The 15,522-nt window shown below is 44.1% G+C and overlaps 1 pseudogene; it reads left to right on the plus strand.

Moving 5' to 3' along the window:
- Positions 1-272: 272 nt before the first annotated feature.
- LOC123142740 (putative B3 domain-containing protein Os03g0621600) lies at positions 273-2,659 on the plus strand (annotated as a pseudogene).
- Positions 2,660-15,522: the final 12,863 nt, after the last annotated feature.

Raw genomic sequence — 15,522 nt, forward strand, 5'->3', positions numbered from 1 at the left:
TCCCGTAGCCGTTGGTATAATATAGCCGTTGGACAATTAATATATTTCAACGGCTATATTTTTAGAAATAAGGCTATAAATACAACAGCTATGTATTCATTTTCAAACAATGAGAGAGAGAGACCAAGTCTTAAGTCTACATTTTTCAGCGTGATCTCCGCTATAGTTCGATCTTGGACTTCTCCACCCTCATATTTTAGTGTGATCTTGGCCAGTAATCCTCCGTCGATTGGTTGGTGCGCTGCTCTGCTCTCTTCCTCTCTTGATCCATCATGACGTATATGAACTCTCTTCATGTCTTCACATTCCACTTTTTTTGTGCTGCAGGTGGCCAAGCTAAGACCATGTCTCCGTCTTGTGGAAGATGCACACAGCGCGATGAATACAACTACAAAAATTTGGAGGACGAAAATAAACATTTCTTGGTGCTTATGTTGGGTGATTTTCGACAACAGATGGTAACTAATATCTATTCTTAGATTTAGTCCCACTACGGAATGCATGTTTTGTTTCTTATGCGTTTAGGCACTAGCTACTTTCCTAAGCATTCAACATGTTTCCTTGAAGCGTGTTTGGACCTTGTTCAGGAACTATATCGTTTCAGCAGATATATTTTTAAATTTCTTTGTGCAGATAATCTCAAAAGAGTGGGTGCGATGCCTGAAAGGCGAGATTCCGGATGAGATCAAGCTAGAAACTCGAAACAGGGCTAGTTACACAATTAAGGTTGCCAAGTACCAAGAAAAGCATGTTCTTAAAGTGGGTTGGCCCCAATTCGTCGAGAACTTCCATCTACAGTTGGGTGATTCCTTACTATTCAGATACAATGGAGACTCTCTGTTTAGTATTGTAATTTTCGATAAGCTTGGCCGTGAGAAAGCATCATCTGTTCTTGTCGATCCTTTTCCACCACAAGTCCAAGGAAGACGCAACGAAATCGGGTAAAGTATCTAGCTAGTCTTTAATTATTATGTATGATACCATTTCATAGGGCAAGAACAAATCTCACTTAAAATGGCTTTTGCACTGCAGGTCTGCAAGAAAAATGAACGCGCTTTGTGATACATGTGAAATCTGGGATGAACATCACTATATGAACTTGGACGATGAAAAGAAATATTTTTTGATGCGCATGACGGGTGATTTCCAAGATAAGATGGTAATTCATATTCAAAACAGTACCACTCCCTTAGGTCATGTGATTTTGTTGTTTCTCATGAGACCCGCTGTGTTTTTCTTCGTTCTTCTAGTTTAAATTATGTGTACCGCGTGTAGTTATTGCATCATTGTGAACACTTCTCCAGTTAATTTGATGACTATATTTATGCCAGCATGATAGAACATTCTAGTATGTTAGTTCGCCCAAAAAGTCCTTGTGGTATGGTTGCCGTTTCATTTTGTATCTTGTTTACGAACTGTTCTTTCAAATAATATAATATCTTGAAACGTATTTTGGCAGATCATCCAAAAGGAATTTGTTCAGCGTTTCAAGGGAGAGATCCCAGGAGAGATTGAACTTGAAACAAAGAATAAATGTCGATACATAATTCAAGTTATCAAGAACCAAGAAGAGCAGCTTGTGCTTGCAGCGGGATGGGGGAGTTTCGTACAGAAGTTTCGTCTAGAGATGGGTGACAGAATAATATTATTCGGATACAATGGGAACTCCCGGTTCAGTGTCATAATCTTGGATCAACTTGGGCGTGAGAAGGCTTCATCCGTTGTCGATCCGCTCCCGCCTCGTGCACTCGAAAGGCACACAAATGGTGCTGAAACCGTGAGCCAACATCCTTCTGATGGCCCCGTGGACTGTTCTCCTCCGCTCATGCTAATGCCACCGCCTGCTCACTTTGATGTTCAGCCTCAGCAGCAGGCCATGCTAATGCAGGCTCCCCTGAATCATTCCTTCTCCCCCAAGTCATCAGCTGGTATAAAAATAACACATAACATATTCTCCCCCTTTTAACAAACATCTATCTTTTATACCTGTATTTATTTGTTTCTGGTTACACACACAGGAGAAGGAGATGGCTCTTTCTCGTCACATGATCATGTCCGGAATGCACTTGGTTTCAGGCGTGTTGTTAGAAGAAATCGAACCTCATCTCAGAAGCAGCAGCAGAAGAAGGATGGTTATATTACCACGGATAAGACCAAGCTAACCCCTGCTCAGGAGCAGCAGGTGAAAGACATGGTCCAGACTATCCGTTCACGCAGAAGTGGCATAACCATCTTTGTTGCTCTGATTGGCAAGGCCAATGTTCATCCCGGATTCTCCCTCGTGAGTAGCTCCCTCCATATTTATTTGTTGCTTCGACCATGCACATTCAAGTCTGTTAACTTGCTTCTCTTTATGGACAAACACACTACACTATTTTTTATGCTGTAATAGTTTTTATAACTGATCATACCTCAGTTTACAAATACATGCAATATTATTTTACTTCTAACCTACTACCTCTTTGGTTTTAATCTGTAACAGACTGTCCCAATCATGTACGGGCAGGAACATTTTGGAGATGGGAAAGTCATCTGTTTCCAGCTAGGTGAGAAGAAATGGAATGCGAGCTTCAACGGTTCGCGCAAGTATTATCGGATCGAAAGCGGATGGAGGAGGTTTGTCCAGGACAACTGTTTGAAGAAGGGTGATATATTCTAGATATATGTTGGTGCGCTAGGTGGGCCTTCGTGTTTGCAGGCTGACGAAACCCCGTGCACCGTACTCTACTTGATCAAAGGCCAGAAGGTGGACGTGGGAAAGGTGGTGATAACTATCTTTGATTAACGAGCTAGTCAAGTAGAGGCATACTAGGGACACGGTGTTTTGTCTATGTATCCACACATGTATCAAGTTTCCGGTTAATACAATTCTATCATGAATAATAAACATTTATCATGAATAAGGAAATATAAAATAACAACTTTATTATTGCCTCTAGAGCATATTTCCTTCATTCTCCCACTTGTACTAGAGTCAATAACATATATTACAAAGTAACGATTCTAACACCCATGGAGTCTTGGTGTTGATCATGTTTTGCTCGTGGAAGAGACTTAGTCAACGGGTCTGCCACATTCAAATCCGTATGTATTTTGCAAATCTCCATGTCTCCCTCCTTGACTAGATCACAGATGGAGTTGAAGCGTCTCTTGACGTGTTTGGTCTTTTTGTGAAATCTGGATTCCTTCGCCAAGGCAATTGCTCCAGTATTGTCACAAAAGATTTTTATTGGACCCGATGCACTAGGTATTACACCTAGATTGGATATGAATTCCTTCGTCAAGACTCCTTCATTTGCTGCTTCTGAAGTAGCTATGTACTCCGCTTCACACGTAGATCCCGCCACGACGCTCTGCTTGGAACTGCAGCAACTCACAGCTCCACCATTCAATAAAAATACGTATCCGGTTTGTGACTTAGAGTCATCCGGATCAGTGTCAAAGCTAACATCGGCATAACCATTTACGACGAGCTCTTTCTCACCTCCATAAACGAGAAACATATCCTTAGTCCTTTTCAGGTACTTCAGGATGTTCTTGACCGCCGTCCAGTGATCCACTCCTGGATTACTTTGGTACCTCCCTGCTAAACTTATAGGAAGGCACACATCAGGTCTAGTACACATCATAACATACATGATAGAACCTATGGCTGAGGCATGGGGAATGACTTTCATTTTCTCTCTAACTTCTGCAGTGGTCGGGCATTGAGTCTGACTAGACTTCACACCTTGTAACACATGCAATAACCCTTTCTTTTACTGATCCATTTTGAACTTCTTCAAAACATTATCAAGGTATGTGCTTTGTGAAAGTCCTATCAAGCATCTTGATCTATCTCTATAGATCTTGATGTCCAATATATAAGCAGCTTCACCGAGGTCTTTCATTGAAAAACTTTTATTCAAGTATCCTTTTATGCTAGCCAGAAATTCTATATCATTTCCAATCAACAATATGTCATCCACATATAATATTAGAAATGCTACAGAGCTCCCACTCACTTTCTTGTAAATACAGGCTTCCCAGAAAGTCTGGATAAAACTATATGCTTTGATCACCTCATCAAAGCGTATATTCCAAATCCGAGATGCTTGCACCAGTCCGTAAATGGATCGCTGGAGCTTGCACACTTTGTTAGCACATTTAGGATCGACAAAACCTTCTGGTTGCATCATATAAAACTCTTCTTCCAGAAATCCATTAAGGAAAGCAGTTTTGACGTCCATTTGCATCATATAAAACTTTTGGTGTAGGCATCATGGGAACAGATTTCTTGGATGAGCTACTTTCCAAATTGAGAGAAGGTACAATTACCTCCTCAAGTTCTACTTTCCTCCCACTTACTTCTTTCGAGATAAACTCCTTCTCTAGAAAAGTTCCATTCTTGGCAACAAAGATCTTGCCTTCGGATCTGTAGGGTATCCTATGAAGACGCACTTCTCCGATTTGGGTTCGAGCTTATCAGGCTAAAGCCTTTTGACATAAGCGTCGCATCCCCAAACTTTAAGAAACGACAGCTTAGATATATTGCCAAACCACAGTTCATACGGTGTCGTCTCAACGGATTTTGACAGTGCGCTATTTAACGTGAATGCAGCTGTCTCTAATGCATAACCCCAAAACGATAGTGGTAAATCGGTAAGAGACATCATAGATCGCACCATATCTAATAAAGTATGGTTACGACGTTCGGACACACCATTACACTGTGGTGTTCCAGGTGGCGTGAGTTGTGAAACTGTTCCACATTGTTTTAAATGACGGCCAAACTCGTAACTCAAATATTCACCTTCATGATCGGACCGTAGAAACTTTATTTTCTTGTTACGATGATTCTCCACTTCACTTTGAAATTCTTTGAACTTGTCAAATGTTTCAGACTTGTGTTTCATTAAGTAGATATACCCATATCTGCTCAAATCATCTGTGAAGGTCAGAAAATAACGATACCCGCCATGAGCCTCAACACTCATCGAACCGCATACATCGGTATGTATGATTTCCAATAAGTCACCGGCTCGTTCCATTGTTCCGGAGAACAGAGTTTTAGTCATCTTGCCCATGAGGCATGGTTCGCAAGTATCAAATGATTCATAATCAAGTGATTCCAAAAGTCCATCTGCATGGAGTTTCTTCATGCGCTTTACACCAATATAACTTAAACGGCAGTGCCACAAATATGTTGCACTATCATTATCAACTTTGCATCTTTTGGCATCAATTTTATGAATATGTGTATCACCACAATCTAGATTCAATAGAAATAAACCACTCTTCAAGGGTGCATGACCATAAAAGATATTACTCATATAAATTGAATAACCATTATTCTCCGATTTAAAAGAATAACCGTCTCGCACTAAACAAGATCCAGATATAATGTTCATGCTCAACGCTGGCACCAAATAACAATTATTCAGGTCTAAAACTAATCCCGAAGGTAGATGTAGAGGTAGCGTGCCGACGGTGATCACATCGACCTTGGAACCATTCCCGACGCGCATCGTCACCTTGTCCTTAGCCAATCTTCGTTTAATCCGTAGTCCGTGTTTCGAGTTACAAATATGAGCAACCGAACCGGTATCAATACCCAGGCACTACTACGAGAATTAGTAAGGTACACATCAATAACATGTATATCAAATATACCTTTGTTCACTTTGCCATCCTTCTTATCCGCCAAATACTTGGGGCAGTTCCGCTTCCAGTGACCAGTCCCTTTGTAGTAGAATCACTCAGTTTCAAGCTTGGGTCCAGCTTTGGGTTTCTTCCCGGGAGTGGCAACTTGCTTGCCATTCTTCTTGAAGTTCCCCTTCTTTCCCTTGCCCTTTTTCTTGAAACTAGTGGTTCTTGTTAACCATCAACACTTGATGCTCCTTCTTGATTTCTACCTCCGCAGCTTTGAGCATTGCGAAGAGCTCGGAAATAGTCTTTTCCATCCCTTGCATATTATAGTTCATCACGAAGCCTTTATAGCTTGGTGGCAGTGATCGAAGAACTCTATCGATGACACAATCATTTGGAAGATTAACTCCCAGCAGAGTCAAGTGATTATGATATCCATACATTCTGAGTATGTGTTCATTGACAGAACTGTTCTCCATCTTGCAGCTATAGAACTTGTTGGAGACTTCATATCTCTCAACTCGGGCATTTGCTTGAAATATTAACTTCAACTCCTGGAACATCTCATATGGTCCATGACGTTCAAAACGTCTTTCAAGTCCCGATTCTAAGCCGTAAAGCGTGGAACACTAAACTATCGAGTAGTCATCATATCGAGCTTTCCAGACGTTCATAACGCCAGCATCTGCTCCTGCAGCAGGCCTTTCACCTAGCGGTGCATCAAGGACATAATTCGTCTGTGCAGCAATGAGGATAATCCTCAAGTTACGGACCCAGTCCGTGTAGTTGCTACAATCATCTTTCAACTTAGCTTTCTCTAGGAACGCATTAAAATTCAAGGAAACAGTAGTACGGGCCATTGATCTACAACATAGATATGCAAAAACTATCAGGACTAAGTTTATGATAAATTAAGTTCAATTAATCATATTACTTAAGAACTCCCACTTAGATAGACATCCCTCAAGTCATATAAATGATACGTGATCCAAATCAACTAAACCATGTCCGATCATCACGTGAGATGGAGTAGTCATCAATCGTGAACATCTCTATGTTGATCATATATACTATATGATCCACGTTCGACCTTTCGGTCTCCAGTGTTCTGAGGCCATGTCTGTACATGCTAGGCTCGTCAAGTTTAACCCGAGTATTTTGCATGTGCAAAACTGGCTTGCACCCGTTGTATGTGAACGTAGAGTCTATCACACCCGATCATCACGTGGTGTCTCAGCACGAAGAACTTTCGCAATGACGCATACTCGGGGAGAACACTTATACCTTGAAATTTAGTTAACGAATCATCTTATAATGCTACCACCATACTAAGCAAAATAAGATGCATAACAATAAACATCACATGCAATCAAAATATGTGACATGATATGGCCATCAGCATCTTGTGCTTTTGATCTCCATCTCCAAAGCAACGTCATGATCTCCATCGTCACCGGCTCAACACCTTGATCTCCATCGTAGCGTCGTGGTTGTCTCGCTAACTATTGCTTCTACAACTATCGCTACCGTTTAGTGATAAAGTAAAGAAATTACATGGCGTTTGCATTTCATACAATAAAGCGACAACCATAAGGTTCCTGCCAGTTGCCGATAACTTTTACAAAACATGATCATCTCATACAACAACGTATATCAATCATGTATGGACCATATCACATCACAACATGCCCTGGAAAAAAAGTTAGATGTCCTCTACTGTGTTGTTGCAAGTTTTACGTGGCTGATACGGGCTTCTAGCAAGAACCGTTCTTACCTACAACACAAAAACACAATGGTAATTTATCAAGTTTGTTGTTTTAACCTTAGGACCGGCCGCAGTCAAATTCGATTCAACTAAAGTTGGAGAAACAGACACCGCCAACTACCTTTATGCAAAACTAGTTGCATGTCTGTCGGTGGAACTGGTCTCATGAATGTGGTCATGTAAGGTTGGTCCGGGCCGCTTCATCCAACAATACTACCGAATCAAAATAAGACATTGGTGGTAAGCAGTATGACGATCATCGCCCACAACTCTTTGTGTTCTACTCGTGCATATCATCTATGCATAGACGTAGCATGCAATTTCAAAAAAATTCCTACGCTCACGCAAGATCTATCTAGGAGATGCATAGCAATGAGAGGGGGAGAGTGTGTCCACATACCCTCATAGACCAAAAGCGGAAGCGTTTGTTAACGCGGTTTTATGTAGTCGAACTTCTTCTTGTTGCGACCAATCAAGCACTGAACGTATACGACACCTCCGAGTTCTACACACGTTCAGCTCGATGATGTCCCTCGAACTCTTGGTCCAGCAAAGTGTCGAGGGAGAGTTGCGTCAGCACGACAGCGTGGTGATAGTGATGGTGAAGTGATACGCACATGGCTTTGCCTAAGCACTACGTAAATATGATCGGAGGCGTAAACTGTGGAGGGGGCGCCGCACACGGCTAGGAATCAATGATGTGTGTTCTAGCGGTACCCCCTACATATATATTGGTGGGAGAGGGAGAGGGGCAGCAAGGGCGCCCCAAGTAGGAGTAATCCTACTTGGGCGCCTCCCACAAGTCGGCCTCCCCCTTCCATATGTGTCGGAGGGGGAAGGAAAGAGAGGGGGGAGAGAAGGGAAGGGGGAGGCCGAATCCTCCCCTTTCCTGCTCCCTTCGTTCCTTTCCTCCCCCCCCCCAATTCGGCCTACATGGGGGGCACACAAGCCCCTTAGGGGCTGGTCTGTCCCCCTCTTGGCCCATTAGGCCTATGTAGTTTGCCGGGGGTTGCCCAGAACCCCTTCCGGTGACCCGATATGTACCCGGTACCCCCGGAACACTTCCGGTGTCCGAATACTATCGTCCTGTATATGAATCTTTACGTCTTGACCATTTATAGACTCCTCGTCATGTCCGTGATCTCACCCGGGACTCCGAACAACATTCGGTCACCAAATCACATAACTCATATAATACAAATCGTCATCGAACGTTAAGCATGTGGACCCTACGGGTTCGAGAACTATGTAGACATGACCGAGACACCTCTCCGGTCAATAACCAAAAGTGGAACCTGGATGCTCATATTGTCTCCCACATATTCTACGAAGATCTTTATCGGTCGAACCGTTATGACAACATACGTTATTCCCTTTGTCATCGGTATGTTACTTGCCCGAGATTTGATCATCGGTATCTTCATACCTAGTTCAATCTCGTTACCGGCAAGTCTCTTTACTCGTTCCATAATGCATCATCCCGCAACTAACTCATTAGTCACATTGCTTGCAAGGCTTCTTATGATGTGCATTACCGGGAGGGCCCAGAGATACCTCTCCGATACTCGGAGTGACAAATCCTAATCTTGATCTATGCCAAGCGAACAAACACCTTCGGAGATACCTGTAGAGCATCTTTATAATCACCCAGTTACGTTGTGACGTTTGATAGCACACAAGGCATTCCTTCGGTATCTGGGAGTTGCATAATCTCATAGTCGGAGGAATATGTATTTGACATGAAGAAAGCAATAGCAATAAAACCGAACGATCATTATGCTAAGCTAACGGATGGGTCTTGTCCATCACATCATTCTCCTAATATGATCCCGTTCATCAAATGATAACACATGTCTATGGCTAGGAAACTTAACCATCTTTGATTAACGAGCTAGTCAAGTAGAGGCATACTAGGGACACGGTGTTTCGTCTATGTATCCACACATGTATCAAGTTTCCGGTTAATACAATTATAGCATGAATAATAAATATTTATCATGAATAAGGAACTATAAAATAACAACCTTATTATTGCCTCTAGGGCATATTTCCTTCAGAAGTGGTATGATATGATGTGATTGTGGTCAGCGGTGCTCAACGTCGTTGGTGCTCAACATTAGATGATTTCGGACCTTTAGATTTGGTGATTATACGGTTTAGATGATGAGTTGGATCTGTTCTTTCGTGCTTTTATGGGGCAGGAGACTAGCAAAAAGAGTCGTGTGTTGCAACGGGAGATTTTTTTTATCACATTTGATTCGATTTAAGGCCGTGCGTCTCCCCACCGCTACAGATTCCCACCGCGCAGGCCGAGCTGAGACCCAGCCACACACTGGCCGTCGCGGACACCGCCGTGTGGTCGACCTGTACCTCGACGCGGCCTATGACTGCTCCTCCGAAGCCATGGCGGTCTGCGCGGCGCAGAAGAGGTGGAGCCGGTGCGCCGTGAAGCCGGTGAGGCGGGAGCGGCACTCGATGTGCTGGAGCTCCTCTCCTTGCAGTTGCGGCGACACTTGACATGCAGGAGCTCTTCTCCTACCATTGTCGCCGGTGGGATGTGTGGTGGATGGAGTCATGGATGTGTCGGTGGTTGATGAGAGAGAGAGAGAGAAACAAAAAGGTGGGATGAGTGGGTGAGTGGTGGTCCAGGTCGGACAAGGACAAACGAGAGACAACGTCCGCTTCGATCCAAATCTGACCCAAATTTACCGAAAAAGGCTTTCGCCCCGCTTTATATTATAAAGAAAATCGCCCGAGCCAAACATCCAACAAGGTTCACACACACACACACAAGTCTCATACACAAATAAGGTAGCAAAAGGGTTAATGCTGAGGGCACAGCTCCACAAGCCCTGGAAACAAAGCAACACACTCACACAAAGCAACACGTGCATCATGTCTAATCGGGTTCCGGCGGAGGGGGCAGAAGCGGAGGCGCCACGCGGAAGGCTATCGAGCGAAGTTCGGCGAGGAGGGTGTTGATGACGTCCCGGTCCTGGGGGCGGCAAAGTGGCCACCATAGCTACAAGTAACCACACATTTTGAAGATCGCGTCAGTCGCACGTCGAAGAGGCACTTTCTGAATAACAAGCTTGTTGCGGATGGTCCAAAGCGTCCAGGCGAGGACCCCAATGCACATCTAGGGATGAAAATGGAATGGGAACTTTCGTATTTCCGGAGGAGAAACGCAAACGGAGAGGAAATATGAAAAAGGAAACGGAAATTTGCAAAACGGAAGTGGAAGTGAAATTTTTTATGCGGAAATGGAAACAAAAACGGAATGGTGTTTTCCGGTGGAATAGGCATGGAAACGAACTTTTCATTTCCGTGAATATGGAATTTCCATTTTTACTATAGACCTATGACTGCTTTGTAGTCCAACCACCAAACGACACACAATTATACAATGAGTAGAATGGATCATTTGAGCCCAACTTCTATTACCACACATGTACTCAGCTTGACCATATACACAATTGTCCAGTACTACTACAATACTACACTAAGTTGCTAACATAAACATAATGGTATTATTTTGTAGCCATGTTAACAATTCATTAAATTTGTTTGTGTTTTGCATGCATTTCTCTTTGATTCAAGGGTTTTTAAGTTACGGTCAATTCCCACTTCTGTTTTCGTGTCTGCTTTGTATTCGCTCCGTGTCCGTTTCCGGTAGTATCTGTTTCTGTATTCATTTTCGGGGTTTCTGTATTCGTTTCCACTTCTGCAAAAATATATGAAAACAAATATGGTAGCACTTAGTTCCGTCCGTTTTCGCTCCGTTTTCATCCCCATACACATCCATCTAATATGGCGGTAGCGCCGGGGGGGGGGGGAGGCGTGGATCTCCGCAAGTAAGTCGGGGAACTTGGTGTTGCACCACTGCCCACCGACTGTCTCGCGGAAGAAGGACCACAGGAATTGGGCAGTGGAGCAGGAGAAGAAGATGTGGTTAGTATCCTCCACCGTGCCGCACAAGGGACACATCCCATCTCCTGGTCCATTACGCTTGAGGACCTCTACCCTAGAGGGAAGGCGTCCCCGGATCCACTGCCACAGGAAGATCCTGATCTTTAGGGGAAGACGAATCTCCCAGATCAGGCTAAAGTGCTCAGGGGCCTACGAAGGAGCGATGGCCGCGTATAAAGACATAGTGGAGAAGCGGCCAGATGGCTCCAGGCGCCAAGAAATGGAGTCAAGGGCGCCCTCGATGTCCATCAGAAGAAGAGCGGTATCCTGGAGGAGGGAGTCCCAAGCGGCCACCTCAAGAGGGCCAAAGGGGCGCTGGAAGGCAAGACACCTTAAGTCAATAAGGGCCGTCACGACGGAAACCCGAGGGTCAACTGCTATGGCGAATAGGTCTGGGAAGCAAGCGGCCAGGGGGGAGCCCCTAGCCAGCGGTCGAACCAGAACAGGGTTGAGGACCCGGAGCCAACCGAGATGGACGTGCCTATGTGGATCACGGGTAAAAGCTGAATCACAGCCTGCCAGAACTGGGAGCCACCAGAGCGTTGACAAAAAGCTAGGGGTTGTCCCCGAAGGTACTTGTTTCTGATGATAGTAAGCCAGAGGCCGCCCTCCCCATTGGCGATTCGCCAGAGCCAATGAGTCAAGAGAGCAATGTTCATGCACCGAGAAGACAGGATCCCCAGACCCCCCCCCCCCCCCGGTCCTTGGGTTTGCAAATGTTGGTCCAGCTTACCATATGGTATTTCTTCTTGTCCCCCTTGCCTGCCCAGAAAATCCTAGACTGGTACTTGGCGATCTCCTGATGGAGCGTCTCATGGAGGCTGTAGAAGCTCATGAGGAACCATAGGAGGCTGGCAAGCGAGGAGTTGATGAGGATTACCCAGGCCGCCTTCGAGAGCCACTGCCCCTTCCAGGGCTCAACCCGGTGTTGCATCCGGTTCACTGTCGGGCGTAGGTCAGCCACGGTGAGTCGCGAGTCACTAATGGGTATCCCCAAATACGTCGTGGGGAAAGTACCCAAGCGGCAGTTAAGCCGGTCAGCTATGGCTTGGGCCTCCTCCGGATGATAGCCAAGGATCATCACTTCGCTCTTATCGAAGTTGATAGTGAGCCTAGACATCTGTTGGAAGCATAGGAGGAGGAACTTCAGGTTGGCAATATCGTTTGCGGAGCCCTCAACCATTATTGTGGCGTCGTCAGCATATTGGAGGAGGGAGACCCCTCCCCCTCCTACCATGTGAGGGACAATGCCGTGGATATGGCCAGCAGATTTGGCCTTATCCAGGATGACCGCTAGGGCATCGACCATCATGTTAAATAGAAACGGGGAGAACGGGTCGCCCTGGCGAACCCCACAAAGCATGGGGAAGAAGGGCCTGACCTCACCGTTAATGTTAACCGCGGTCCGACCGCAGGAGACGAGCTGCATAACTCTGGTCACCCAGCGGTCATCGAAGCCCTTGTGGAGCAAGACTTCCCAAAGGAAGGGCCAAACAGGTCGAAGGGAACACAAAATAGACATGCAGACGAAATGTTCTCTGTGATGGGCTGTGTTTTTTGGCCTCATAGATTGAAATGGACAAAAGGGAAATGGGCCCAAGGACAGGTGCTCCAAGTTTGAGAGTCATGTTTTTTGGTACACATTCTGAGTTGAAGTTTGAGGATGCTTTGGACGGCCCTCACCTCTCGCGCGACGACCACGAACGCAGAAACGTACGCCCACACACCCACGCAGAGAAAATCGAAAGGCGAAATTCCCCACGGATCTAAGCCAGCGCAAAAATCTAAAAGAAGCTGCACATTCTCCACTCTCCACCTCCTCCCCCGACTTGCCCCCACCCCTCTCCGACGACCAACCCAGCGCCACCCTGTCCACCGGATGCTGCCCTCTCCAGCGATCCCGGCGCCTCCGTCTCCAGCGCACAGCCCCCTCTCCGCAACCACCGTCTCGTCTATGAACCCCCCCCTCTCCAAAACCCTAAACTTTGTCTACTTCGAGATCTATCTGCCCCTTGTTTTTGTTGGCCAAGTAGTATTTTTATTGGAAATTGCAGAGTTTTCTTTTTGTCTTGAACTAAGGAGAGGAGATATCAAATAGCGAGGATCACCAATTCGAGTCCAAGTCTGACTCTGTCGCCCCAATGAGGATTTTTTTCCTGCGAGTTGTCGTAATCTTGGATGAAAGTGTGAATCTGCGTCACAATTGCGTGTATATATACATTTGCTACTGGCCATGCCATCTAAGCAAAAAAATAGCACGACTTATTATTGTATGGATTAGTTCAGCTACAGAATTCAGGCTCTGGTTTAGGATTGTGCACTCTTTTTGTTCATGGATCAACTGGTCGAATCCGGCATGCCATTAACACTAGATTGAGATTTTTTTTCCTTTTGATTGATACCATCATTCTTTAAATCCCCTTACCAAATTTCAGTTATAGCTCCAAAGCGAATAGTTGAATTAGTACTAATCATGTAGGTACGAGTGGTTAGTTAACATTTATGGTAATGAATTTTTATGTGTTCACTTCAAACCTGCATCTGGTTTTGTTCTATAGCACCTTTATCTAAGACTATGTTCTGGGTTACCAGAAAATAAAGCTAGCATGCGAACTTTAGTTTCTTTCTTATGGCCATGAGATAGTGGTACATGCCCTCTCCTACCTGGTTTTTTTTATTTTTATTTTTATTTTCTATAGTACACAATTGAACAACTGTATGTGGCAACTACAAAAATATTTCCTCCGTCCGGAAATTCTTGTCATCAAAATGAATAAAGGGGATGTATCTAGACTTAATTTAGTTTGAGATACATCTTCATTTATCCATTTTGATGAGAAGTATTTTCGGACGAAGGGAGTACTTATTTGCATTTGAAACATGTATAATCTTATTATTTAGATATTTGTGAGTATGAAGCAAAAGAAAGGTGTTAGTGCAAGAGCCCTCCGAATTCTCTCAAAAGTACAAAATGTACTGCAATAGCAACACAAAAATTATATCATGGACACGTTTTAAGAAAAGTAATATTTTTTATTTCATTCGGCTGATATGCAAGTAAATGATTCAGAAATGATAAATTACATTCAGTTTCAGACTCTTTTTTCCCATCTGCATGGTCTCTTGTTAGTTCTGCTTAAGATAATACTCTCTCCGTCCCAAGTTGTACTAAATCAAAGGCAATTGTTTTGGGACGGAGGGAGTAGTTGCTACATTTCTATAATACAAAGCGAAAAAAATCAAAAGAAACCATTTTAGGTGAACATTAGCTGCTCACTTTAATATCTTATTATTATTCATCTGTTTTAAATGCTCATCTGCATATCTTGATACCTTAACACTGACTCCGGCGCAATGCCCCCATCCAAGGATGACAAATTTTGTATCAGACCCTGCTGGAGTGGTAATTAATTACAAGAAGTTGTGGCTCCGGTGTCTCCATTTTTTTAGCCTCTCTTTCTCCAAAAATCAAGTTGTTCCATGGAAGATGTTTAACAACGCGCCCATCAAGCATGCCCACTTGGTGGTGCTTGATAGAGTTTGGTCCCGTTGCACGCACAATTCCACTCTACCTAACTTTACAAAAAAATTACTGTGTTTTTCTCTCCCTGTTTCTTTTGATTGCTGCTATAATATACATGTATTGTTTTCAGGGACATCAATCATGTATATTGCCAAATACCTGAAGAACGAGAATGTACTTAACGGATGTGGTGGTGTGTCAAGAAGATGCATGCTTTCCATGAGGCATGGCCTGAAGGTCCGCAACATTATAGCTTTCTTTCAAAAAGAAGCATTATTGCTTTTTTGTTTGAGTTAGTATAACTCTTACGACGGTCTATCCCCCTTTTGATATGGCTGCAATGAATGTTAGAAAAAAAAAGACTCTGTGTTCTCTCTTTCTATATCATCACAAGATTATTTTTGTACTAGCTTGATTGAAGTTTAAAAAGGTGCCCAAGCGTCGGTAAGGTGAGATGGTACACTTTTGTGGCGACGACAATTGCTACAAGGGTGGATGAAGGTAATGAAAGCGGAGGGGAAGATGTGGCGGGACAAACATGCCACGTTGTCTTCTTGCAAGGAGTGATGGTTGTCGAGGAGGAAAAAAGTGGGAGAGTGAATTTATATGCGTTGCTATATAGATGGAAACCATGACA

This window comes from Triticum aestivum, chromosome 6D (genome assembly GCF_018294505.1).
Source record: "Triticum aestivum cultivar Chinese Spring chromosome 6D, IWGSC CS RefSeq v2.1, whole genome shotgun sequence".
NCBI classification, from domain to species: Eukaryota; Viridiplantae; Streptophyta; class Magnoliopsida; order Poales; family Poaceae; genus Triticum; species Triticum aestivum.